At 43.6% G+C, this 18,879-nt stretch overlaps 1 protein-coding gene across 8 annotated transcripts in view; it reads left to right on the top strand.

The window, feature by feature from the left end:
- LOC143294753 (dynein light chain Tctex-type protein 2B-like) overlaps nt 1-18,879 on the top strand; it is a 52,478-nt gene that overhangs the window by 23,479 nt on the left and 10,120 nt on the right. For 5 of the 8 annotated variants that reach the window (XM_076606218.1, XM_076606223.1, XM_076606221.1 and 2 more), the window contains exon 2: nt 17,806-17,918. The gene's annotated coding sequence lies outside the window, so the exon portion shown is untranslated. Of the gene's footprint in view, nt 1-12,626; nt 12,809-17,124; nt 17,148-17,805; nt 17,919-18,745; nt 18,762-18,879 lie in introns of those variants that run through there. The other 3 variants (XM_076606219.1, XM_076606224.1, XM_076606225.1) reach the window with 3 other exon arrangements.

The raw sequence follows: 18,879 nt of genomic DNA, 5'->3' as shown, positions 1-18,879 counted from the left end.
ACACACACACCACACCACACCACACCACACCACACGTGTCTGTCATCAGCGGATATGGGGAGGGGGAGAGAGAAAAGAAATTAGGCTTCAGTTGTGACAATGAATCAGTTGTGGCACCAGGGACCGTTTCACTATGACTTGCAAGGTCGTCTAACCCTAGCATGGCATCGACATTAATGAAAACGCTTCCCGTCTACAATTTTCTTTGACAGCAACAAACTGATTTCCTGCACAATTCCAGAACACTGATTTATTGAGCGTTTCCGGTACTGAGCAGATGGTTTTATCGAGCATTGTCAGCACAGAACAAACTCTTTTATTCAGCATTGCCAGCTCTGCACAAACTGATTCATGCCAGCTCTGCACAAACTGATTCATTGAGTTTTGTCAGCACAGAACAAACTGATTCATTGAGCATTATCAGCACAGAACAAACTGTTTTATCAAGCATTATCAGCACAGAACAAACTGTTTTGTCGAGCATTACCAACACAGAACAAACTGATTTATTGAGCATTGTCAACACAGAACAAACTGATTTATTGAGCATTATCAGCACAGAACAAACTGTTTTATCGAGCATTGTCAGCACAGAACAAACTGATTTATTGAGCATTGTCAACACAGAACAAACTGATTTATTGAGCATTACCAACACAGAACAAACTGTTTTATTGAGCATTATCAGCACAGAACAAACTGATTTATTGAGCATTGTCAACACAGAACAAACTGATTTATTGAGCATTGTCAACACAGAACAAACTGATTTATTGAGCATTATCAGCACAGAACAAACTGTTTTATCGAGCATTGTCAGCACAGAACAAACTGATTTATTGAGCATTACCAACACAGAACAAACTGTTTTATTGAGCATTATCAGCACAGAACAAACTGTTTTATTGAGCATTATCAGCACAGAACAAACTGTTTTATCGAGCATTGTCAGCACAGAACAAACTGATTTATTGAGCATTATCAGCACAGAACAAACTGTTTTATCGAGCATTGTCAGCACAGAACAAACTGATTTATTGAGCATTACCAACACAGAACAAACTGTTTTATTGAGCATTATCAGCACAGGACAAACTGATTTATTGATCATTATCAGCAGATAACAAACTGATTTATTGAGCTTTATCAGCACAGAAGAAACGTTTGTCGAGCATTGTCAGCACAGGACAAACTGATTTATTGAGCATTACCAACACAGAACAAACTGATTTATTGAGCTTTATCAGCACAGAAGAAACGTTTGTCGAGCATTGTCAGCACAGAACAAACTGATTTATTGAGCATTACCAACACAGAACAAACTGATTTATTGAGCATTATCAGCACAGAACAAACTTTTATCGAGCATTACCAACACAGAACAAACTGATTTATTGAACATTATCAGCACAGAACAAACTGATTTATCGAGCATTATCAGCACAGAACAAACTGATTTATTGAGCATTGTCAGCACTGCACAAACTGATAATTAATCAAGCATCGCCAGCATAAAGCAAACAGATTTATTAAGTATTATCAGCACTGAACAGACTGATTTATTGAGCCTTGTCAGCACTGAACAAACTGATTTATTAAGTATTATCAGCACTAAACAAATTGATTTATCGAGCTTTGTCAGCACTAAAGAGGCTTATTCATTCAGCATTATCAGCACTGAGTAAAGCGATTTGTTGAGCATTGTCAGCACTGAGCAACTGACTTATTCAGCATTGCCAGCACAGAATAGATTCAATGATCATTAACAGCACTTAAAAGACTGATTTATCAAGCATTGCACCACTGAACAAAATGAACAGACTGATTTATCAAGTATTGCACCACTGAACAGACTGATTTATCAAGTATTGCACCACTGAACAAAATGAACAGACTGATTTATCAAGTATTGCACCACTGAACAAAATGAACAGACTGATTCATCAAGCATTGCATCACTGAACCAAATGAACAGACTGATTCATCAAGCATTGCATCACTGAACAAAATGAACAGACTGATTCATCAAGCATCGCACCACTGAACAAAATGAACAGACTGATTCATCAAGCATTGCACCACTGAACAAAATGAACAGACTGATTTATCAAGTATTGCCAGTACTGAACAAACCGGGAGGAAGGTGGCAGAATGGTCAAGACGCTCAGCTGCCAATATGAAGAGTCCGTGAGGGTGTGGGTTCGAATCCCGCTCGCCCTTTCTCCCACGTTTGACTGGAAAATCAAACTGAACGTATAGTCATTCGGATGAGACGATAAACCGAGGTCCCGTGTGCAGCACGCTCTTGGCACTCTGAAAACGAAGCCATGTCAACGAGAGTGACGCTTCCTTGGGAAACTGAAACTCTTTGAACACTGTCAGCACTGAACAGACTGATTTACTGAGCATTGTCAGCACTGAACAGGCTCGTTCAGTGAGTTTTACCAGCACTATGAATAAACAATAACCAACTCATTAAACATAACCAACGCCAAACCGTTTTTACTGAGCACAGCCAGCGGCATATGACGACAATACCCAGATAGCATGCAAACGTTTTCAAAACCGTTTACGAAGGACGTTTTTTAATTGTAATTTTGCTCATTTTGGTAAATGTTTTGAAAACGTTTTCAGCTTTATGTACCAACAGCAGATTTAATTAGCATTGCCAGCACTGTGATTTTTTTTTTTTTTCAGCAGTGTTTGCCAGCACTGAACAGTTTCAGTTATGCAAAGAGATGTCACTAAGTTCGAACAAATCCATACACGCTACAGATGCAGATGCTTTACCAACGCATATTTGTGTATACCTATCAGTGGATATCTTCTACAGAATTTTTCCAGAGGTCAACACTTATGCTGGTGCACTCGGGACCTCGGTTTATAGTCTCATCCGAATGACTGGACACCCAGTTTGAATTGTCAGTCAAATTCGGGAGAAATGGCGAGACTGGGTTGGAACCCAGACGCTCACGGACACTGTATAGGCAAATGTGCATCTTAACCATTATGTCACCTCCCTTCCTCAGCTCTGAACAAACATTTTTGGTTGTTGCTGTTTGGTTTCCGACTTGCCTACACTGAACAGACTGGTTCGTGGAACAGCAGTGCCAGTTACAAAATTTATCTCCGTCATCAGGTTTGGCGTCACAGACAAAGTTTATGATCCTTATTACGTCAAAAATATGGTTTGACTGGGAGGGCTTTGTTCACGACACTGAACGATTAAAGGCAGATTGACATCGACAGCGAATAACAGGCCTATTGCCGACACTTATCAACATTCATCGGTAGGTTTGTTCATTTTTGGTTGTTTCATATTAACAGAGGTGTGTTCAGTAGCATGAATGATAGTACAGCAGGAATAAAAACTGCGCAGCAATTGAACAGTCACTTTATCACTTTGCATCGTGAGATCTGTTATTCAGTCAATGTTTAACGCCTAAGTTGCCAAGGTTTTATTTTACTCGTCCAAACTTCCAAAATTCGTTAAATATTTTCAGGGATTGTCCTGTTGATTCTTGAACTTTATTTCATTTCATCGTTATTTTTGTTCAGGTGACAGTTCATTCTTACTTACTGAAACAATACTTTCTCATTAATAAATATTCGCTTGTCTGTCTGTGCTCACAAATAAGTGCAACGTATCGTCCTGTTTGTAGATACGCTAACTTTCTTAAACAAAATATTCATATTAGATATCAGAGAAATATTTAACACATCAAAATGTGAAAGTGATGTTCCATACTTTTCTTCTTTGTGTTTATTAGTGTGTTGTTTTTTCTGCTTTTGTTTTGTTATGTTGTTCTTGGTTTGGGGGGGGGGGGGGTTATATATATATATATATATATATATATATATATATTCTTAACCAGAGCGTATAGCAGAAATCAGGATCAGGATTTGGGGCGTCGTTTTATACAACTTAGCCATTTTTGGCTTTTTATGCCCATCAAATTTACTCCTTTATATTGTTGGTCAGGTCGTTGACCAGCTCAGTCATTTTATCCATCAAAGTCATATTTCGCTTTTGTCAGTAACTCGTGTTTATCTATGAGGTTCTTGAAAGTATTTATACTAGGTGCACGTTTGATATTGTTTGTTAATTTGTTCCAATAATTTGTTACTCTGTTACTAAATGTGAACTTTCTGAGATTTGTTCTAGAATACTGTTTAAATATTTTGTCTGTTAATAAGAGAGGAGGTTGGTCTCAGTTCAGTGACAGCCTGAACTGAGACACGAGGTTTCTCGTGCTATATATTATCAAGTATTGCCAGTACTGAACAAATATTAATTTAATATTCATATTTTTGTAACTGGTGAAAAAAAATGCCATGCAAATGATTCCTGGCGCTGAGTTCTGAAATATTCCTTGTGACTGCCATACTCCTTCCAGAGTCAATAACTTAAGTGACGTTGAGAGACCAGTTATGCAGGTTTCAGATGTTCCGTCAATAGACCGTTCACGCGTCTTCAAATCACGTGTTATTAATATGCTTGTGTGAGAGGGAGGAGGAAGAGTATTCTCGACGCTTTGGTGATCGAATTTGGGGTTACATCGAAATATGCTCTCCTGTTCTCCGGATCTGCAGTCGAAATGTTTTATTTCGGAGACACACCACCAGCTCTTTAAGGCTGCGACATCGACGCAGAAGCTGAAGTGCGTTGACTTTTTGTTTTATTGCATGGAACGTCATTTGAGCTTTGTAGTTGTACATCCATCACCTTTTCTTTCCCGGCTTCCCTCACCCTTGCTTTCATTCCTCCATAGGATAGTGTTTGTCTTCTGTTCTGTGGGTGCCACAGTTCTGCGCTTGACTGACTTGGTTGCCTGCAATGAATGGATTAAAAAGAATGATAGTTAAAAAAAAAAAAAAAAAAAGTAAGTCCGGAGAACTACCGTGTGCCGCGGGCAGCCCTGTTATCGTTAGCGACAGGTATCGATTCGATCGTTCTTTACAACAGGAAATGTCGGACACAGGTAGAACTCATTTCTGTTGTGAATGCGATAATTTTTTTTTTTTTAATGAAAGACATACGCATTAGCATTCAGCATGTGCAGTTGTATTTTGTACTGGGAATGTGAAATCTCAAGGGTGGACTCGGCCAGTGCATTTGAACCATGCACGAGTCACTTACAACATACTCCATTAATTGGAGAAATTGTAAAGCACAGTTTTTTGTGTGTTTTTTTTCTTCGTGTTTGGGAACCTGACAATGAATTGAATGTAAATGAAATGAAAGAAAAGTTTTTAAGCATTCAGACTAAATTCAATGAGTTCATTAACTTCAGCATAGATCTATCCCAGAATTAATTAAAAGATTAAAGGCAGAAGGTTTTTCTTCTCTTATTGGTATTTAAAAGATGATCTTTTTGCGAATTTGATTGAACAGCCTCGAACCATTTTATGTCTATTGTATTCCGAAAGCAAAGAAGAATCAGTCTCAAGAAAAGAAATCAATATTCTTTACCACCGCACAATTATCCCGATCAAAGACACGACAGCCAGCTTTCAGTGTCAGCTTTCATGGCCACGAAAACCAAAGATTTTTTAGGACCGGTAAAAGCAGAGCTTTCAAACCACGTATGTACTATAGATCGTGCTGGGTTGAACTATTATGCCCCCCCCCCCTCCCCTCCGTCCCCCCCCCCCCCGACTCCCGCCATGTTAGAACTGAATGTGTGTATAGACCGTGGAAGTAATGAATCTTTTCTGAGGTCTTTTCCTTTCGTCTTTTGTTTCTCCTACGTGACTTGGGAAAGGCGGGGGCCGGTGTGGCTTGGTCTGGTTTTGTATTTGCTGGTTGCCACCGATCTATTCAGAAAGCGCTTTCCGTTTCTTATGGAGGCCCGGGGGGCAGGACATGGGGGGATAGCTCAAAGAGGCTCCAGGACCCTTGCCCGTTCGGTTATTGTTCCGTTGCTACCGATGCCTTTCAGCTGTTCAACTGCCATGGGAGTCTGGGACTCAAAGCTTTATCGATTAACGGTTCGCTTCGTTGCGCGAATTAATATTCATTTTCTGCCAGTTCGTTGGTTTGTCGGGTTTGGTGTTTTTATTGACTCCCTTTTACTTCGGTGCGCTTTAGCTGACCAGACGGTAAGCGCTCTGCTTTGAGCCGGCTTGTATTGATATTGGGTGGAGGTGAGAGAACAGGTGGGTGGGAGATTAGGAGAGGTGGAGAAGGGAAGTGGGGTGAGGGGTGGGAGTTCTTGTGACGGCATAACGCGAGTTTTATTCTTGTAACGTGTTCCCTGTCACATTCCCCAGTATCTCTCTCTCTCTCTCCCTCTCCCTCTCTCTGTGTGTTTGTGTGTGTGTGTGTGTGTGTGTGTGTCTCTCTCTCTCTCTCTCTGTGTGAATAAAGTGAATGTATTTGGATATGCGCTTGCATTCGTGCATACATGTATTTGTGTGTGTTGGAGGAGGGGTTGTATTGAGGGGAAAGAGAACGTCATAAACTTTGACATTTGGCATTATCGGAGATGCCACAAGTGATAGGTAAACTAAGCTCCGCAGGATGGCAAACATTGAGGATAAGATCTGTCCGCCGCTTTTCCAAGACATACAGCAATTTAACATCAGAGATTAAGGTCAGCCACGTGGAATAATCGAACAAAAAGGCTTGTGGACATGACAAGGGCTCACGTTTTTAGCACCCAGTCTTCAGATTTGCTACAGTGATCTGCCGCAGTTAAAGTAACATGCAGAAGCAAAGGTTCAAAATCCAAGGTCAAGGTCACTTAAAAAAAAAAAGGCTCCTGGATAGACCATAGGTTGCATCTCGCGAGCAGTCTTTGTCGGTTGGACGCAAGATGCAAACTTGTTCTTGCCTTCAGCTCAAAGGACAAGATCAACTTAAGTGCCATTCAGAATGTCGTGTCGCGAGTGGGCCTCTGTAGCGCCTTTTTCTGTTTAAATGTAATTCACGTGATGTATTAAGTTGGTGTTATTTGTGAAGTTTGAAGGTCTCGCCATTCATAATCATTTACATAGGCGGGATAACCGACTGGTGAAATGTTGGACTCCTGTCTCTTAGGTTTGCGAGATCAATCATTCGAATCCCGAAATCGAATCCTCCACCACCACCACCACCACCCTCCCCCCATACTCATTTCTGCAAGCTGGTGGTAGAAACTGAGCTGCATTAACAACATGGAGATCGCTCCCACCCCCAGCATTAGCTTTGTGTGTGAATACATATGTAATCGACTGTAACGGGCAGACAAAATCGAGGAATGTCATCAGTATGTGCATCAATTTGATTTTCTTAAGTGTCACAGTGAAAACTTTGTTAAATCGGTTTTTAGACCAACTGTGTCGAAGCTTCAGAGGTTAAAAAGAATCATTTTGTTTCCCACCTTAGGAACACACACACACACACACACACACACACACACACACACACACACACACACACACACACACAGTGACTTGTGAAACTTTTTTCTCGCTGATCAACCCCTACCTCCCACATCCCTCCCCCTTCTGTATACAGGAATTTAATGCCACGTTGGGAGCGGTTAAAAATGATTCCGTGTCAGTTGATTGGAAGCGGAACAGACTGGAACATGCACACGGGGTGTGTCAGACAAAAATACAATGCATCAGATAGGTGAAGTATCACAGAGTAGGCCTATATACGATGTACACGTCGTGCCAGACAGAATACAATGCATCAGACGGGAGGAGTGCCACAGGGTATATACGATGTACACGTCGTGCCAGACAGAATACAATGCATCAGACGGGAGGAGTGCCACAGAGTATATACTATGTACACGTCGTGTCAGAATACAATGCATCAGACGGGAGGGGTGCCACAGGGTATATACGATGTACACGTCGTGCCAGACAGAATACAATGCATCAGACGGGAGGAGTGCCACAGGGTATATACGATGTACACGTCGTGTCAGAATACAATGCATCAGACGGGAGGGGTGTCACAGTATATACTATGTACACGTCGTGTCAGAATACAGTGCATCAGACAGGAGAAGTGTCACAGTATATACTACGTACACGTCGTGTCAGACAGAACACGATGCATCAGACGGGAGGGGTGTCACAGAGTATACTATGTACAAGTCGTGTCAGACAGAATACAGTGCATCACACGGGAGGAGTGTCACAGTATATGCTATGTACACTTGTCACAAACGATTGCCTGGGTGCCATCGCAGCAAAGAGATCATTTGTTAACACCACTTAAGTGTGACTGATGTCTCCGAATCACTTATTGCCATTGGCCATAGTTCACTGCCATTGCTGAGATACCTGTGACGAGTCTTCAGGGGATGAAAAGGCAGTCATCATTATCTGGCAGAGAGAATTCAAATGATCCGCTGTTTCGGATAGGTGTATGACTTGTTAGCTTGCGTCATTTATGGTCAAACTGTTGAGTTGTTAGGTGCTTGGAGTCTTTGTGTTGTGATGGTTTCGTTGTTCCATGGTTCCCTGTTCCTGTCCTTGATAAATAATAGATAAGCGTACATAAATAAGTAAATAAATACATAAATAGATAAATAAATAAATAATAATTATAATATGAAAAAAGGTAATAATAATAATAAATAAATAAGTAAATAAATAAGGCAACAATGATGATGAATAAGCAAATAAATGTAAAACATGAAGACACACATTCACACATACACCCACACATGCATAACAGATATGCGCCAAACATGCAGTTTCACAGATATGAAAGCACAGTCAAATACACATAAACGTACATGAGCCCCAACACACACACACACACACACACACATTACCCTGCACCTCCTCTACCCCCCACCTCCACACACTCATTTCTAGGCTACGTATCGCAGCTTCCACAACACACACACACACACACACACACACACACACACACACACACACACACACAGAGAGGGAGAGAGAGAGAGAGAGATGAACACTTACTTGTACAAACACACACACACATACGCCCATATCCTCCACCCCCAACCCCACACATATATATACAAAGATATGATTATATATACACACCTGCATGTTCCAATGTCCCGTTGCTCCAACAGTGTAGGCATGCATACACTCACATACCTCATCCTCTACCCCCTTGCCCCCGGCACCCCCACCTCCCCCTCACACACACACACACACACACACACACACACACACACACACACACACACAAACATACGCACGTGCACAGAACTCTCCTGACACTTGTGCACACTTACACCATTGTGCATGCACAAACGCACTCAAACACACAGACCCACACATACACACATGCACAGAGGCTGCCACTGATTGGCCGCAAGAGGGATGGGAAAAGATCTCTGATGCCAAGAACGTGGCGTCTAGTGTGTTGCTCAGTCTATTGTATTTGGAAAAGCCCACAGAGACTGTTCCGTTTTTGTTTTTTGTTGTTTTTTTTGTGTTGTTTTTTCTTTTGTTTTTTTGTTGTTGTTTTTCTTTTTTCTCAAGGCCTGACTAAGCGCGGTGGGCTACGCCGCTGGTCAGGCATCTGCTAGGCAGATGTGGTGTAGCGTATATGGATTTGTCCGAACGCAGTGACGCCTCCTTGAGCTACTGAAACTGAAACTGTCCTTGAAGGGTTTATTAAGACTTCCTCCTCCCTTCCTGGGTCTTTGTGTTGTGATGGTTTCGTTGTTCCATGGTTCCCTGTTGCTGCCCTTGAAGGGTTTATGAAGACTTCAGCCTCCCTCTCTCTCCTTATTTCCATCTTAGATTTTTTGTTGTTGTTGTTTGCCAATGGCAGGATAGTTGTTAAATTGTTACCTGCATTTGTCTTTTCCTCTACTATCGTGTTGTTCTATACGTATGTACACACACACACACACACACACACACACACACACACACACACACACACACACACACACACACATACATACATACATACATACATACACACACACACACACACACACGGAGGGGGAGAGAGAAAGAGAGATCTATCTATCTATATAGATATCTATACAGGACGGGAGTGTCATACTGTATAATGTACACGTCTTGTCTGTTCGCGTACAGTCACTTATTGCGAACGCGTGCCTGGCTTCATCGCAGCATGGACCAGTCACTATGATTTTTCATGAAAACTGTTGTTGCTGTTTTGTCTAATGTTATCACGGATTTCACATAATTCCAAGCTTTCGCTTACTGTCATCGATCATCGTGATCTCAGTTGCGCAAGAAACTACTGTGAAGAAAAGAATTATCAACTGTGCACTGTTTGATGTAAATAAAAGGACGTTTGGTCATTGTAATTGCTGGGAAATAATTATATTTTGTACTGATGAAAAAACAAAACAAAAAACTTCCAAATCCGTTTTACTCCCCTCTCTCTCTCTCTCTCTGTCTGTCTCTCTGTCTGTCTGTCTGTCTCTGTCTCTCTCTCTCTCTCTTTCTCTCTCGCTCTCTCTCTCTCTATATATATATATGTGTGTGTGTGTGTGTGTGTGTGTGTGTGTGTGTGTGTGTCCCTGATCCGATACTCTTCTCTTTATCTGGGATTTTTTTTCATAAAAACAAAACAAAAACGTTTGGTTTTAGGGGGGGTGGGGGGTGGGGGAATCCAATCATTGCAACACGCTTTCCTCTCCACGATGGCTTCCATGGTCGATCAAACTATGAACGGCATGAACAGACAAAAAGTTCAGACAACAGATAAACAACACGAACAAAATGTCGTCTTTCTCTTGTTTCTTGATATTCTTCCAATGCCGCTGTGAAGTTGTGACTCTGGCACCTGTCCAGGGAGAAGAAACAAGGTGCCATCGATATGGTCCCTATTTAACAAATATATCGGTCAATTATGACACCTGCCTACATAAGCATGGCAGTGCTAAGCCGCAGACGCACTGCTTCAAACTGCTACACTATACTACACTTCACTCCCCATGCTGAGCGACGGACGCCGTTGTCGCAATAAACACCTCCGTGAAGACCCCTGGTCGTCAAAGACGCCTAACAACCTGTCTACCCCGAGACACCCGATTCCTGTCAATGTGCTTCCATAAACATGCCTCCCCCCTTTTTTTCTGTTCCCTCCCACCGGTACTACGTCCCGACCTCCCCCTCCACCTCCCTCCCGACCTCCACCTCCCTTCCTCCCTCCCTCCACCTCCTATGCCATTCTCTCCCCCCCCCCACCCTCCCGGTACTACGTCCCGACCTCCACCTCCCTCCCTCCACCCACCTCCCTTCCTCCATCCACCTCCCATGCCATTCCCCCCGCCCCCCCGGTACTACGTCCCGACCTCCACCCTCCACCTCCACCCTCCACCTCTCTCCCTCCTTCCACCTCCCTTCCTCCATCCACCTCCCATGCCCATCTTACCCATCCCCACGTCCACCCACTCCTAATTAGCCTGACCTGAGTGACTTGACAGCGAAGAGGTGTGTTAGGTATATAAATCAATGTGTGTATTTGTATATTTGTGTGTGTGTGTGTGTGTGTGTGTGTGTGTGTGTGTGTGTGAAGAACAGGATGTTTTCCCACGCGTTTGACATGGCATTGTCAAAGCGCCTCTCTCTCTCTCTCTCTCTCTCTCTCTCTCTGTCTGTCTGTCTGTAGACCCTGTTTCAGGGCGCGGACTGGATGAAAAAAAGCGCGCCAGTGCTCATCTATTATCCTCGAAAATAAAGAATTTGTCTTGTCTTGTCTTGTCTTGTCTCTCTCTCTCTCTCTCTCTCTCTCTCTCTCTCTCTCTCTCTCTCTCTCATGACCAAAGAGGCACGTTCATGCTCGCACACACGATGCGCATTGTGCATGCGCGCTCACGCATATTGCTTTTAACCGCAGACCAGCATCTGATCGATTAAGGGATAAGCACTGTTAATGATAACGACTCCTTGCTAAAATCAGCAGTGAGCAGAATGACTCGTGGTTATCATTTTCGCATCGCACTTCCTTTGATTTCGGGAACACTCTCTCATTCCTTTGTTGGTGCACAACTTTCAGGCACTTATCGAAAATAACAAAGTGAAAAATAGATTTAAAAAGAAACAAAGAAAAATAAAACACACAGAGATAAATTTCTTGTTCAAAGACAGGCTGATATCCTCAGCACGTCCTCTCGCTCTGAGCTGTATTGAAAAATAACATACCTCTTAGACCGAACTCTTGAGAAACGATATTTTTGGAAGACATACTGACTGACATTCACTCCCTTCCTTGCCCTGTTCTCTCTCTCTCTCTCTCTCTCTCTCTCTCTCTCTAACAAGCCCAGTTCTCCGCCCTTCTTTTTGGGAACTGCTATTACCTTGATTCCTACTCCCCTCCCCACCCCTTCCCTCCCCACTCCACACACCCACCCACCCTCAATTGTTGGGCAATGATCCAGAGTGCAAATAAACGTGGTGTCAGTCCCAGGCAACCCATTATTTGTCTATGAACCTTGTCGTCTCTCATCAACCCCTGCAAGCTTTGAATCGCTCTGCAGTGCGTGCATGCGTGTGTGTGTGTGTGTGTGTGTGTGTGTGTGTGTGTCCATGTGTGTTTGTGTGTATGTGCGCGCGCGGGTGTGTGTGTGTCCGTGTGTCGTAACGCCGTTGTGCCCTGCTCGCCAGATGGGCAGATAACCAAACTGGAATGGGTTCGTCAGTCTGGGGTACGTCGGTGGGGGTCTGATCCGTCCGTTTTAGAGGCCTGGGGTCTCAATCTCCCGTGTCCACAGATCGTGTGTAATTGGTGTCCGCTTCGTGTGGCTGTGGGCAGCCACATGGTCTTTATCTGGGCTTATAGTTCGGTGTGTCTGGGCTGGACTGCAGGGTGCTTTTTTCTTCTTCTTGTTTTCAGGGGGTAGGTAAATGAAGTGGACTGTCGTTGTTTTTCTGGTGCGTTCCATTTTTTACCGACTTATCCGGTTTTGAAGGACATATCTGAGAGCTGCTGAAACAACAAGAAATGTACAGCAAACTTACGTGTCAGAATAGTAATCAATAAGTAAAAGACTCTAAAAAGAAAAGTAAGCGGTTCACAGTGTATTTTATCTGTTGATCACACACACACACACACACACACACACACACACACACACACACACACACACACACAGCGAGAGAGGAGAGGACTTAAGAACACTGGGCCCCAAACGTGTGCCAGGGAGCCAGGTTCGGCGATGAAAGAAAAAAAATTGTACACGCACGCATATAATTATTGAAATCAAATGTGCATTCAGTTATGAACGTCGGATGTCATGGTCACAGAAATCAAACAGAAGATTCGTGCCAGCGTGAAAAACCTGACACTACCCCCGAGATCTGTTGGTTCTGTGTGCTTGCTGATATGTAACAAAACAACCACTCGGGTGTGCTGATGCATACTCTGACCAGTCCGTATGGTGGTCATCAACCTGGTGGCGATGATTTTTTGTTTTGTTTTTTGGGTTTGTGTGTGTGTGTGTGTGTGTGTGTGTGTGTGTTCAAGCATGTGTTATGGCAGCCCTGGTCTTTATCGGCGGTTTTAGGACCTAAGGTTTTTTTGTTTTGTTTCTGCGTGTATGTGTGTTTTTTGTTTGTTTGTTTGTTTGTTTTTTGTTGTTGTTTTTTTTGTTTTTTTTTGGTTTGTTTTTGTTTTATTGTTTGGTTGGTTGGTTGTTGTTGTTTGGGTGGGGTTTTTTTAACACTTGCAGGCTCTCAACAGATTGTAGTTAGAAAAGTGTAGTAAGATTTGACGCAGAGAAGAAGCCGGTCTGTAGATATGATTAGATGTATAGGCTTTATCCTGATTCTCTCTCTCTCTCTCTCTCTCTCTCTCTCTCTCTCTCTCTCTCTCTCTCTCTGTGTTGGTTTTTTGGTTTTTTTCATACTTCATGTCCACAGTTAAATTTCGATGTATGTACAACGTAAGTTGCAGCTCTTGTGTATTGCTGAGTCAAATCTGTCTGTATCGCCTTCCATGCTTTATCTCAGACTTGTCTTTCATCTGGTGAAAGTTCTTAAAACCTCCACAATGCAGTATGAAGACAGGAGGAGAACATATAATTTCATCGCACCGCACACTTTGACCTAGTTTCCACTCTATTTGCATAACAACTTAACTCCCAATAAGTTTAAAGCCCGTCTCAAAAACTGTTATTCCAAACATTTCTTTAATCATGTTACGAAGTTGAAGGTGTGTGTGTGTGCGTGTGTGTGTGTAGAGGTTGGATGCCTGTGTTACTGCGTAGTGTATGAATAGTATGAAAAGATAGAGTTCCATGCGCAAGATAATACCCTCCATAAAATGATTTATTATTATTATTATTGTTGTTGTTGTTTTCATTAATTGTTGATGTTGTTTCAATTCAAAACCACACCAGAACGTGCTTGTTCTTTACAGTCTTGCTCAGTGAGGGTGAACATATCGGTTTCGGCCCGTTGCGCCTGTTTGGTGTTTGTCAGGCCCAAACTTCTGAACCAGTCAAGCTTTGAATGTGGCGCATTGGTCACTCTCTCTCTCTCTCTGAGAGACCATTGGGAGTGAAGCAGGAAAACGCTTCCATATAACGTTGTTTTCATGTGCGTCATAACCACGAGAAAATCAGTGTTTGTTGTTATATTATTCATTTTACTTTCACCCCAAGGGGCATTATCTTCATGAATATAGTTACAACACATAAACTGCAAAAGCAAACGTTGTTGATGATGAGTTGTAACACGCGATTACACTTGCACCCAATGTGCGCATGGGATTAAAATTTGTAAGTGAATAGATGTTTTCATGACTTTCTTTCAGACGCTGCATGATTCGGTACGCTGCACCCGTTTCTCCGTTCGTCACGCTTTTTATGGTCACAGTTCAATGGCAGTGATGTTCAAACATTACCGTTGAAGCGTTAAAAGCCACGTGGTGATATGCCATCAGAACACTCCTAGTCTTCTTTCAGTTGTAAACTCCAGAACATAAATTTAGAGATTCCACCGGGCTTGCCCTTCCTCCTTGGGAACGGATGAATGATAATAGGTTTGTTATTATGCCTTTTTTTCTTCTTCTTAAAATACATTACGGCTACAAACGTTGACGTTGACGTACGTCTCAGACGACGAGAGAATGAAGTATCTGCATGTATGGAAGGTTGAGATATACAAAGCTGTGTGTTTTGTAGAACTATGTACACATACATGTGTATAAGGGTGGAGAGACTAACCGCCCCTCGCCCCTTTCTTTCACATTTTTTTAAAAGCGCGATTGCCAATGGCGAAAATGTTCCTAGACGGCAATTGTCTGGAAAGGCAGGCTGCATTATACAAGTATCGATTCTTTCTTTGTACAAGTATTTGAATCGGTTCTTGGAGGTGCCTGCAGTTTAAAATTTAACGATTTTCTTTTGTGCTCTCTCTCTCTCCCTCTCTCTCTCTCTGTCTCTCTCTGTCTCTCTCTCTCTAACACACACCCATACACACACGCGCGCGCGTTGTTGTTGTTACTTGTGGACAGGGGAAGCAACCGGTACAAAGTAAACGACCGACACTTTGAAGTATACTATCTCATATTTGATGTGAATGGCCCACCCCGAACTGTTCTTCTCTACCCCCGCCCCTTCTAACCCATAGTCAGATTTTACCCTCCCATACCCTTCCAATGGTCATGAAGGTCTTTCTGAGCGAATTTGACATGATCCCTGGAAGTAGATTTGGTCCAGTTAGAATTGACCCCCCCCCCCTGCACACACACCCACCCATACAACGTCCAGTGAGGGGTGAACTCATCATTTTAGGCAAGCCTCGAATGATCCGGGGTTTACTTTAGCCCAGTCCACATCACCCTCCGCCCTCTGGTAGTTGTGGCCCGCCTGTCTTCCAGTGGGGGAGGGGTGTTTATCATGCTGAGCAAGTTCTAGAATCGACCCCTTGCCTACTCCCGCGCTGTACCCATTCAAATATACATTTTGTGTGACTTTGTGTCATTGAGTTTTGTTGTTTGGACGGTTTTTTCTTTCTCTGCCGGTTTATTATATATATATATATATATATATATATATATATATTTTAATCCAGGTTAACCTCAGGATCTTTCCAGACGTCGATGGAATTACTCCTGTGGTGAATGTGGCCTATAGGCCTACTAGTCGGACCGAAAGCCATCTCCATCGGTTGACATTGGACCCCCAGTGGGGATGAGAGTTATTCTGGAAAGGGGTCAGTGCACGCTAGCCCAGCATCCACGACCCTTCCCTGTTTACTTCCATCACGTTAAAAACAATAATGATGAAAATATTAATGATGATGATGATGATAGTAATGATAATTGTAATAAATAGAGGGGGTGAGTGTTATTGTGGAAGGGGTCAGTGCCCAAAACGACTCTTCCTTCTCTTTTCTCTTCCATCCTATTTTAACAGCAACAGCAATAAGAAGTAGTAGTAGTAGTAGTAGTGAATAAATTCATAAAGAAATAGAAACAGCTGGAAGATCGCACACATCACATCGCCAGTAACACGAGCTTTGGGTTGTCTGGAATGGAGTGTATGCCTTTTTCTTTCTTTTCCTTTTTGCCGTTGTTTTGTTAATGTGTTTTAATGCAGGAATAGTTTCACTTTATGCCATGACGTTTGTGTTTTCTGTAAATCGAATAGAAAGGTGGCTAAGTACAAAGCAGTGTATACACAAAAAAGTTTTGACAGTTTACGAGTGCACATTTTGTGTATACCACCGTTTTGAAAAGTTCGGAGTTGTTGTACGGCACAGAACGATTTCACATGCACTTCAAAAACGAAAATGGAGTTTGTCAGTATGGTTCGGTGTTTTGTTTTTGGTGATTTTTTTTTTTCACTTTGCCTTTCCATTGCCCCTTTTCTACCTTCCCGCCATTGTCCGTTCTGTCCCTGTCTGTCTGACTGTCTGCCCTCGCCCCCTCCCCCCCCCCCCCTCCCTCTCTCTCTCTCTCGCACCTGGGTGTGGGTGCGGTGTTCCTGTTTGGCGCTCGGGGCTGTGGCGTTGAAAAGAAACGGTTGAATAAGTGTTAAGTCCCACGGACAACTGTAGAGCCCGCCATTTAGTCTAGGTCTGAGGCCTGTTCTGTGGTCCCTTCTTATAAGCTGGTAGAACTCAGATCCTAATCCACAGACAATGAGAAATACCCACGTGCAGAACTCCGGGGCCTCGCTGTGAACAATGGATGTGGTCTTGAAAGCAAAAACCAACAGCTGTGGCTGTGGGTGGGTAAGCCTGTACAGGTTTGGCATGTTCGACATCATATTTCAGTGTGAGAAAACGGGAGAGGATCAGGATGGTAGGAGGGTGAATGTTGTTGCCGAATCTACTAAGTTTGGAAGCTGTTTAGGTCTTCTTTCTTTACTGATAATAAGGGTCTTGGTGATTGTGTACAATCAAGGAGTAGGGCTTTGGCTTACCTCGCTTCAATGACAATAAATCGCGAAGATAGGAGGAATGTGTGTGTGTGTGTGTGTGTGTGTGTGTGTGTGTGTGTGTGTGTGTGTGTGTTTAAAAGGAGGGAAAAACGGATTAAAGAGGTGTAGCTGCCCATGTTATCCTCCTCTACCTGATATATTCTCTCTCTCTCTCTCTCTCTCTCTCTCTCTCTCTCTCTATATATATATATATATATATATATATATAGAGAGAGAGAGAGAGAGAGAGAGAGAGACTCATATATATGCATATATATATATGTCTCTATGTATATTTGTGCGTGTGTGTGTACAAGTAATTGTGTGTGTGTGTGTGTGTACAAGCAATAATGTAGAATATTGTATTCCATTGTTTACCACTTTCAAAAGTATATTCATAAAATGCCTGTTTTCTTACATTTGCTGATTTTAATTTTAATCTTTTTTTTTCACCTTTGTCCCACAGCAAACTGATGACTGGCGGCAAGGGGAAGACTCCAGTACTTGGATAAGGCCCAGGCCTGTACTGTAGCAGATCGAGCGACACAACCTCTTTCCGGCTACTGACATTTCCACACGGTACCTCTCCCTTCCCTCCACGCCCCGCCCCCTCCCACTGGCACCAGTCCCCCCGTCTCTCTCTCTGTCTCTCTCTGACATTTCCACACGGTACCTCTCCCTTTCCTCCACACCCCCCGCCCCTCCCACTGGCACCAGTCCCCCCGTCTCTCTCTCTGTCTCTCTCTGACATTTCCACACGGTACCTTTCCCTTTCCTCCACGACCCCCCACTGGCACCAGTCCCCCCCCCCTCTGTCTCTCTCTCTCTCTCTGTGTCTCTTTCTGACATTTCCACACGGTACCTCTCCCTTTCCTCCACAGCCCCCCACTGGCACCAGTCCCCCCCCCCCCCTCTCTCTCTCTCTCTGTCTCTGACATTTCCACACGGTACCTCTCCCTTTCCTCCACAGACCCCCACTGGCATCAGTTCCCCCCCCCCCCTTCTCTCTCTCTCTCTCTCTGTCTCTCTCTGACATTTCCACACGGTACCTCTCCCTTTCCTCCACAGCCCCCCACTGGCACCAGTCCCCCCCCCTCTCTCTCTCTCTCTGTCTCTGACATTTCCACACGGTACCTCTCCCTTTCCTCCACAGACCCCCACTGGCATCAGTTCCCCCCCCCCTTCTCTCTCTCTCTCTCTCTGTCTCTCTCAGACATTTCCACACGGTACCTCTCCCTTTCCTCCACGGCCCCCCCATTGGCACTAGTCCCCCCCCCCCCCTTCTCTCTCTCTCTCTGTCTCTGTCTCTGTCTCTCTCTGTCTCTCTCTGACATTTCCACACGGTACCTCTCCCTTTCCTCCACAGCCCCCCACTGGCACCAGTCCCCCCCCCTCTCTCTCTCTCTCTGACATTTCCACACGGTACCTCACCTTACCCTAATCGGCCCCACACTGGCACCAGTCCCCCCCTCTCTCTGTGTCTCTCTATTTCTCTCTCTCTCTCTCTCTGTCTCTCTCTCTGTCTGTCTGTCTCTCTCTG

Source organism: Babylonia areolata, chromosome 20 (genome assembly GCF_041734735.1).
Source record: "Babylonia areolata isolate BAREFJ2019XMU chromosome 20, ASM4173473v1, whole genome shotgun sequence".
NCBI lineage: Eukaryota > Metazoa > Mollusca > Gastropoda > Neogastropoda > Buccinidae > Babylonia > Babylonia areolata.
Note: the sequence above shows the minus strand (reverse complement) of the source record. Positions and strands in the feature narration are given on the sequence as shown.